Below are 10,103 nucleotides of genomic sequence, written 5' to 3'. Positions count from 1 at the left end.
TTTACATAATGTAAAAATTATTTAGTATGCAGCATAATATGTCATTCTTTCCCACTCTTTAACAAATACACCAACAACGCACAATCAAACTAACCTTCCATATAAAGAACACTGAAAAACAGCTTAAAATGCACTACACAAACACTTTAAAGTTACACTCTATGATCTGGGTATATGTACTGACACCATTTACACCTGTCAGTCCCAGTGGAAACGTCATGGAAACGGGCTTTTGAATCCCCTCTCTCTCGACTCGGAGCAGACTTTTGAGGCAACACAGCAGAAAAATGGTGGCCCCGCAACACGTCTTCACACCAGAAATTATCTCACGGCGGCAGCTGCTCATCTCCTGTGCGTGCATCTCAGGTCAAAATTTAGCTGAGATCATAGTTTGGTCGTTATACTCTTCTTAATGGGAGAAAAGGCTTTCAAAGGTTTGGATACTTTACCGCTCAGAAATCAAAAGGTTTAGAAACATATTTTGACTTGAGTGAAACCTGAATAATGGTTGCTTTATATAAATGCTTGTTCTAACGTGCTACCACATGTGTTATTCGTTTTTAAAGTTGTTGTTAGGTTAGAGCTGCTGTCACTGCCACCTAAAACCCTTCATATTTCAGTGATTAAGTAAAGTAGCCAAGTATTCATGTAAACTTCACTTCATTTCCAAAATGCGCTGGTTATTATGAAGACAATGCACAATCCATTCTTGAGAAACTTCCTACCCTAAGGAGGAACTTCCTATCACTAAAAACTGATGAACAGATCTGTACTCAATTTACTCACTAGTGAATAACATGACTGTAGTTTATATACTCAACAAAGCACAGAATAATGTAACAATAGCTCAAAAAGGTGCAATAGCAGAAACATGAGATACTAGAGAAGCATATTTCTAAAAAGAAGGCAATGATTAACCTCATCTGTCAGTCAGCGTAAGAAGAGACACCGCACCCTGTGAAGTTACTGCTCAACACAAAGCAATACACTGCAAAAACTCTGAAAAGAAAGCATGTATATTTTTTCTTGGACTGAAACACATACAACAGATATGTGGTCTTTGTTATGTCAGGATAACCTCCCTCTCTCCTAGGCGATTCATGCTCAGCTTGCATCTTCCCACGTTAATTCCTTGAACACAGGACAAATCAGTGATTCAATATAAACATTTACTTGATAAAGACCTATTAGATTTTCCTGTAAACAGAGCTAGAAGGCAATCCAGTCACAGATCCATGCTTTATTTTATTTCCCACTTGTTCCATGTAAACATGCCAAAGAAGAAAAGTTATGTTCCCACCACAAGCATCCCAGAGAATTCCAGGCAAACCAGGAGCACAGATTCCTCCTAAATCTCATTTTGTATTAGAAAATATGTCGCAAATCAAGCCCAGTAACACAGCGAGGAGGGAACACCCTTTAACCTTATCTTAACCATAAACAGTAATGACAAGTAAAGTCATACGTGCGTTCAAACCCTAACTGCACTAGTGTGTTTACAAACTCTTTTAAAGGGCAGCAGCCAGTCAGCCAAGTCATACAATCAGCTTATGGAAGAGCCGATGGAGGACTAAATAATGACACATGCAGAGAGGGAGAGCAGGGGTTGGTAATGTAGGCAGACACCAATAGTTTAGGGAGACTTACAGTTACATAAATTCTTTCAACTGACCTATAGCTGAAAGCAAACGGTCTAATGGGGACACTGACGCTCGACTTTTTTTTTCTTTTGACACACATATGCTCCATCAATATTTAACCTGCACTTCATTAAGGGATTACAGCTGTTCCATTTAACAACAAAACAGGCACTAACTGAATCACTTAAACTGATTTTTACCCCACAGAATTATATGCCAAAAAATACCCCAGATTCAAACACGTGGTCCGTTTTGTAACACAGTGCAGCACAACAAATAGCGGTATCACTGGCACAGACCATGCTGTTGTCACACACATTCCTCAGCACACATTCACTGTTTTTGAACACTTTCCTGGCATTGAGGTCTGTGCAGATGTGCTTAAATGTTGCCACACACATTGACCCTCTAAACTGAGTCGCTGCTTAGTGACAACACAGTTTCCCTTTCCTGTCGATAATATTTGGTGACTAATACGAGCCATTTCTAGGACACATGCCAATGAACTTCTGTGCTTGATGGAATAGGTCACGATTTCCACAACTATGTACGGACTTGCACAATCCTGAAAGGAGGAAAATTAAAAATCTGAAGTCGCCAGCATGCTGTTTCTTGCTATGACAGAGGGAGGGAAGTGTCAAATAACATTTGTAACGGCTGTACTTGACTAAGAAGTTCCTGTTGATGCCCTTACGTACAGGAAGTCACGCTTTGTGTCAAGTGGGCTCAATCTGAAAACACAAAACGATGCAAGTCTCTCATTAATGGTCTCTTGTCAAGGTCAGTTCCAGATAATATGTACTAAATCTCCCTCAGGACCCGAAGATGTCTTCCCATAGATAAAGCTGACAGTATGCGAGGTTAGTATCCTGCGATTCTTGGAAACAACGTGAGGCCACAGCCTTTGAGCGAGGCTGTAAACCTCAAACATGCGTCAGTAATTCGTCACTGATCCTGCAAACCAGACGATTATTTGTAGCGCAGAGGCATTCCTCCAAGAATAACTAGAGTATGTTTGTGTTTGGGATTGGGTGCTGCATGTACTGTGGCACACAGTGTTTGATGGTTTATTTCTGAAGAGAAAAACGAGAAGAGGGCATAAATTTACAGGGAAAAAAGGAAAAAATCTGAAATATGTTAGTGGAAGGAGGGAGACTGCAGATGATTTATAGGTGTGTTTGACACAAGCTGGCAGCATACACATTCTGTATTGAAAGAAAGGCGGTCCACACAACCACCATGGTCAGCCAGTGAGCTGAGATGTCTAGATGTGGTCCCAGACCACATATGATCAGTAATTAATGACTACATGCCGAAAACAAGCGACAATCTGAGCCTCATCTTCCATGACAACTTATTTCACCTCTGTGATAGGAGACACTTGTCCTTTGAAATCGAAATTGTGCTAATCATTTTAGAATAATAATCTGTTTATAAGTTCGATGTTACAGAGATGACCCACAGACCACAACTACAGCAGAAAAGACAACTTCTTTTTAGGCCTAAAGCTTACAGCTAACTGTTTTATGTTAATCCTAATGAAGAATACAGCGATAGGAAAAACATTCCAGAAATACCACATTGTCAAATGTAAACATGACTACACTTCTTACTGCAACAAGTAGAAACAATTTCATCCACTTAAGCATTATGTCGCCTGAAGACAAACCGGCTGCAACTGCATCATGTATGAAATTGTTTACTGAAGTGGAATGTACAATTTGTACTGCCACCGTAGACTTATATGCAAGGTCTCTACCCTGTGCCATGTACAGTATGTGCTTGTGTGTAAGTTGTATGTATGTTTACATATCAAAAGAGTAAAGAAACAAATGGGATGATGACTTACTGTGTAGACATTCACTCATTTAGCTGTACCACTTTATCTTTTACATTCAGTCCCCCGTGTTTCTGCCTGAAGGCCACAGATAAAAGAAAGTTGTCTCAGGCTTCAGTTCCTGACCTTAGAAATCAACAGAGCACTGGAAATTTCATTTGAGATGCTTCCTTTGGAGAAAACGCCCAGATAATAAGGTATAACCACAATAAAAAAAACAACTAAACTTTCCCAGGCAATCTGCCTTATCCTGCTCTGGAGTACAACTGTTGAACTAAGCTGAGGGACTTAACCGGAATCATAACACTTTTGGTTTATTTTTAGTGTTTCACCATGTGCACTGTTAATTTGAAAAATAAAGAGCTTGCATTTTCTCTCACATGGTTTTTAATATGCAGGCTGGAGCTCTGAAATTCTTCAGATGCCTCATTAGCAGAGGACTCTAAGTCATTATTCTGTGCACATTTCAGGTAACCTGACATATGTGGAATGATCTCATTTCACCCAACCAGGTCTTGTGTCATCACCACATAATGTATCTACTGCAAGTAGCAAAAGTTTTAAGTTCAATCAGCACGAGCCAGAATGAACAGTACAGTAAAACATGTCACAATACTGTTTAGTTACATACATATTTGTGTACAGGGTTGTTTATTGAAATAGCTGTGTCTCAAATATAGTGAAAGAGCTCTTAGCAAGACTTTTTCAGCATAAGGTCAGGATTAAAGGAGTGGCACATGGAAGCTTGCACAGCCACAGACAGATAACAGGAGATTACCTGTTCCTGCTGTTGTTATGGCACCCTGCAGCACACTGCCGATCACACCTAGATAATGAATAACTGCACCGTAAACCAAGCCGCCTGACTGCAGCACTTCCAGAGCTGCGTAATGTTATTAAACAATCAATCACTCAAGCATGAGACTGTACAAATAGCGATCTGTTAACTTCTCTGCCGGCACTCATTCAATACATCTAACAACCAATTTGTTGACTTGAGTTTTGACATTTTAGTCACTTCATAAATTAGAAAAAGATACAGCAAAGCAGAACCAGTCCTCAAGTATAAGGAATAAGCAACGACACGGAGAAAGAGGACACGAAACGCAGGGCTGCGATCACAAGAAACCTGAAGCCTCATAAAGCTGACTTAAAGTGATGCAATCCATATTTTGGAAGAAATTGAATCTGCTAAATGAGAGAATCTTTACATATATGTAAAACATGTTGTCACTATAACTGCTCTTTTGTTTTAGTCTTCTTGTAAAGCACTTTGTAGCTTCTGTTTTGAGCAGACTTCTGTTCCTTCAGCAAAGAAACTCAGACTAGCAGATGATACATTACATGTGTTAATGATGCAAGTATATGCAAGGTTAGTGTTTCCCTAAAGATATTTTTGATTAGTGATTGCTTTAATGCTGCTGCTTTCACTCTTACAGCAAGACCCCATCCATATATTCAGTTAACAGCAATCAAAGCTAACATTTAGATGGTGAAAATAAACATTCTGACAATAAAATTAGGAAAATACATATGAGTACAGAGTAATTAGTATCAAAGTTGTTTTTGGCTACAGCTGGTGGAATGGCGACTAAAATGTCATTATACAGGTCACTGAAATTGGCTGCAGTGTCATATTGGCTGTAAGACTCATTGAGAATAGAATATGTGAACACAGCCTTTAAAGGCATATGGGTATTAAAGTTTGGAGCCAAAATTACAGAAATCAACAACAACATGGACATAAAAAAATAAATCAGATATAGACAAAAAATTACTGCGACCACATTTTAATAGCAGCAAAACTTCAAGTCCCTACTGGAATAGGGACACAGAGTGACAAGATAGTAAAACTGAGTACAGAAACGTTAAGGTCAGTGAACTTCTCCTATGGTTTTGTGTATAGCCTGCTTTGTAGTAACGTGACACATAGCCACAGACTTATATTAGTTTCGTGAGAAACTTCGTTAGAGTCCATAACCTCCCACAAGCCTCAGCCCCAGCGCACAACAGAACACATGGCGATTTGTGATTCCAACAAAAGTATAGTTAAACGTTTAAAGAGTAACTCCACGGTTTATCAGAGTAGGGTTTGCAGTCAGAGGACATGATCTTACCGTGCTGTCAAACGGTCCACCGCCACTGCCGTGACTCCGGTGCGCTTTCTGATCGTGGACAGTGGGCGAGCTTCAGCTCGAGCAACCAAAGAGACTGCGCTTCACTGTCAAGATAGTTCACATCCCACTGAAACGTCTCCCGCTGCTCCGCTACCCCGGAAATCAGCGCGTATTCTCTACGGGGGGGAAATGAAGCAGTTGTAGAAGCAGCATATAATGAATAGCAACTTAAAGCTGCTCATCTCTCAAGATGTCTGTCTCTTTAAAAGCAGTCAGTTGTGATAAACCAGTTCTTAGGTACATTAAATGGTAACTTTACTGCATAGATAACAGACAGAAAGTCTTTAATTTTCATTTAATATTATTTAAGGACAGGTCTGTCTTGAGAATGCGACTCAATGAAGTCACCTGTATAAATAAAGGTTTAATTTAAAAAAACAATGTAGTCCATTTTCTTTTTTATAATAGCACACGCAGTACATAGGGTAAAAACCATAGATTGTACAGTAGATTTATAGACCCTTTATTTGTTTACAAACATTGTGACGTTTTTTGTGGGCGGGGCTTATGCTGGAGGCAAAAGCGGAGCGAGAAGTCAAGCGGGACTGGGAGTTTGCGCTGGGAGTTTGCGCTGCAAACTCGAGCATTTTTAACCCGTTAAACTTCAGTGTACCGCCGGCGGTACACTTACTAATTTGCATAGGAATTTAAAGAATGTCCGAAGGCTGCAACACGATTATATAAACACTATACACCGATGGAAAGCTTAGATTCTCATGAATACGCCGGTATAAACCACTTTCAGATGTGATTACCACAGCGGGTAATATAAACACATTTGTCCGTCAAACAACGAATATCCATCCATCCTTTCTCTGTACACGGCTTTAACGTACACAGCGCGACTCACATTTCCGGGTTCATTATTACACACAGATGAAAATATTCCACAAAAAACGGCCATAATCCAACCATGGACATCCAGACGAAACAAGCCAGTAAACTATTCTGTCCAAAACATGTCTTGAAGTCGGTATATAATCCACAAATCGGTGGTTTTCAAGGAAATGCACCTCGCAATGCGCGTCCAATATTCCCTGTATTTCTCGTCATATTTAACGGGTTATTGTTTTTGATTGTATTTTTTTCTGTGTCTTGTTGTGTCCTTGTTCTTATGGTGTGTGTATTTGGACCCAGTGTCTGGAATAAAGCTGAACTGAATTGAATTGAATTGAATATTTTTTATTTACAAATAGAATATTAGCGATTTTTGGTACTGAAAATGGCTGGAATTGACTGCAGCTGATCGTCTCTGTCCAGTCTTTTCTTTTTTTGTGTGTGTGTCCTGTCCGACAACAGAGCAGGCAGAATGAGGATCTGGCTGCTGCACTGTGCCATACAAGTTTGCTTTTCCAAGGGGAGTTCGTAAGTATAAGACTCCCCTTGATACTGTACAGTAATTTATTTAGATTGAATACTTGTTGATTAGTTAAATATACATAAATTTGCCGGACCTGACAGGGGAAAGGCAGGAAGAAAGAAACGAGAAAAGGAGAAAAAAAACAACAACAAGAGGGGATAGTGAAGAGAAAAGGAAAAGTGCAAGAATACAATTATCTTTCAATTGAAACCGACACAACAGATAACAAGCTAGTACACCTTAACAAAGACACACCGGAACGCATCCTACGGGTTTTGTTACGAAATACAGCTAGTAATTATTCAAATCATCTATGTGAAACACACAAACTGAGGAAACATGGCTTTTGATATTTTGGCACCAGGACAAACTTAACACCCCTCAAGACAACATGGTTGCTATGTTCACATGCAGAGTACGGTGCAATTGTGACTGTGATCATGCAACTATGACCTCTGACCTCCGTGAAGGCCAGAAGCGGGCCCGAGAGCCCACAAGACCCAGGCGAGCCGGCAGCAATCCCAGAGCAGAGATCCGAGCCACCAAACCACGAGGACGACCACGGACCGGCCCGGAAGGGGGCAGAGGGAGAACCCGGCCAGGACCTCCAGCGCCCAGCAGGGCCGGGCCCCAGGCGACCAAGATCGGCGGCCGCCGACCCCGCCAATCTACATTACTAGGTTTTAGCCATTTGGAAATATACTGCAACTTACTAGCTAGGAAGTAGTGACTGAAGTTAGGTAAATCCAGTCCACCTCTATCTTTAGTCTGTTGTAGAGTCTTTAAACTGATACGTGATGGTTTGTTTTTCCAAAGAAATTTGGATATATATGAGTCCAGTGATTTAAACCAACAGGAGGATGGTTTGGATGGTATCATTGAGAATACATAGTTAACTTTAGGTAAAACCATCATTTTAATAGTGGCTACTCTCCCCATGAGTGATATGGGTAAGTGCTTCCACCGTATAAGATCGTCCTCTATTGTTTTCAATAACTGAACATAACTTAGTTTTGTAAGTTCTGATATCCTGGGAGAGATATTTATGCCTAAATATCTGAGGTTTCCAGACTGTATTGTGATGTTAGATATTCTTGGTATGTCACAATTAATAGGCATGGCTGTAGTCTTGGACCAGTTGATAGAATAATCAGATATCAATGAAAATGTATTAATAAGCGTAATTGTCTGTGAGATAGATGATTTGGAGTTATTTAGGAAAAGTAATACATCATCTGCATAAAGACTTATTTTATGTTCTATATTGTTGGCTTGGATTCCTCTGATGTCTGTATTTTGTCTTATGGCAGCTGCAAGAGGTTCAATAAAGATGGCGAAAAGTGATGGAGAAAGTGGGCAGCCCTGCCTAGTGCCTCTCTGCAAACAGAAACTTGGAGAAGTCTGGTCATTGGTCTTAACACAAGCAGCCGGGTTATTATAAAAGATTTTTATCCAGTCTATAAAAGATGGCCCAAAACCAAATCTGTTTAATGTTGCAAACAGAAATTTCCAATTTACTCGATCAAATGCTTTTTCTGCGTCTAACGAGATGATTGTGGATTCTAAATGATGTATTGTGGAATAATCTATTATGTTAATTAATCTGCGCATATTAGTAGAGGAATGTCTCCCTTTAATAAAACCTGTTTGATCAGGATGTATTATAAGGGGGGTTACTTTTTCTATTCTACTGGCGAGAGCTTTGCTGATAATTTTAAGATCTACATTTATTAATGAAATTGGACGGTAGCTAGATGAAAGTGTGGGGTCTTTTTCTGGTTTTAATAACAAAATAATTTTGGCTAAGTTCATATTTGAAGGTATTTTTTGTTTGTTTTTAATTTCTGTTACCATTTTATGAAAGGTGGGAGCCAACGTTGTCCAGAATTCTTTATAGAATTCAACTGGATAGCCATCTGGACCGGGTGCTTTATTGTTTGGCATATGCTGCAGAGATTTATGAAGTTCTTCGACTGACAGAGGAGAATCCAACACCAATCTATTTTCATGTTGTAGTTTTGGTAGAGTAATTGAACTAAAGAACTGATTAATGTCCTCTTCTGTTGTCTTTATATGTGATTTGTATAATCCTTTATATAAATCTCTAAAGGTATCATTTATCTTATCTGGGTCATGGCTGATGTTTCCATCTGGGTCTTTGACAGCAGAGATTGTTGTTTTCTCTTTGTTTACTTTTAATTGATTGGCCAGAAATTTACCAGATTTATTGCTATGTTCAAAGTTCTCTAAGCGAAGTCTTTGCACCATGAATTTAGTTTTTTTTATCTATAATTTCATTAAGTTCAAGTTTAGCTTGTCTTATATCCTTCAGCGTGTGCTCTTTTGGAGAAACACGATAAGCTTCCTCCAGGGATTGAATTAGAAGTTCTAACTCTGAGATTCTTGAGACCTCTTTCTTTTTCTTATGTGAAGAGAAAGATATTATTTTTCCTCTCAAAACTGCTTTTCCTGCTTCCCACAAAAGACACGCTGATGTTTCTGGCAAGTCGTTATCTTCTAGATATATAGACCATTCTCTTTTAACATAGCTGATAAATTCGGGATCTTTAAGTAATGATGTGTTAAATCTCCAGTTTGTAGATGGGGGTTTATTATTCTTATTTTTAAGGGTAAATAATACAGGTGCATGATCGCTAATGGTAATGGGATGGATTTTGATTTCTGAAATGTCATTCATCAGCGTGTTGCTAATTAAGAAATAATCTAGTCTAGAGTAAGAACGATGAGCTGAAGAAAAGAATGTATATTCTCTTACGGTAGGGTGATGAGAACGCCACGCATCACAAAGACCAAAATCCTTCATATATTGTTGAACTGTTTCTGAGGATCGCCACACTCGCTGGTTTCCTGTGGTACTGAGCCTGTCCATTCCCGGGTCACACACCATGTTGAAGTCCCCTCCTATAATCAGTGTGTTATTTGAGTAACCATCAAGTGAAGTGAAGAGAGAGTGAAAAAAGGAGGGGTCATCAACATTTGGTCCATATATATTCACAATGCACAGTTTAACATTTTGGATGGATATTACCACTATAATAAATCTGCCTTGTGGGTCTGCAATTGTGCTG

Source organism: Acanthochromis polyacanthus, chromosome 5, assembly GCF_021347895.1.
Source record: "Acanthochromis polyacanthus isolate Apoly-LR-REF ecotype Palm Island chromosome 5, KAUST_Apoly_ChrSc, whole genome shotgun sequence".
NCBI classification, from domain to species: domain Eukaryota; kingdom Metazoa; phylum Chordata; class Actinopteri; family Pomacentridae; genus Acanthochromis; species Acanthochromis polyacanthus.
This window is presented reverse-complemented; position numbering follows the sequence as displayed.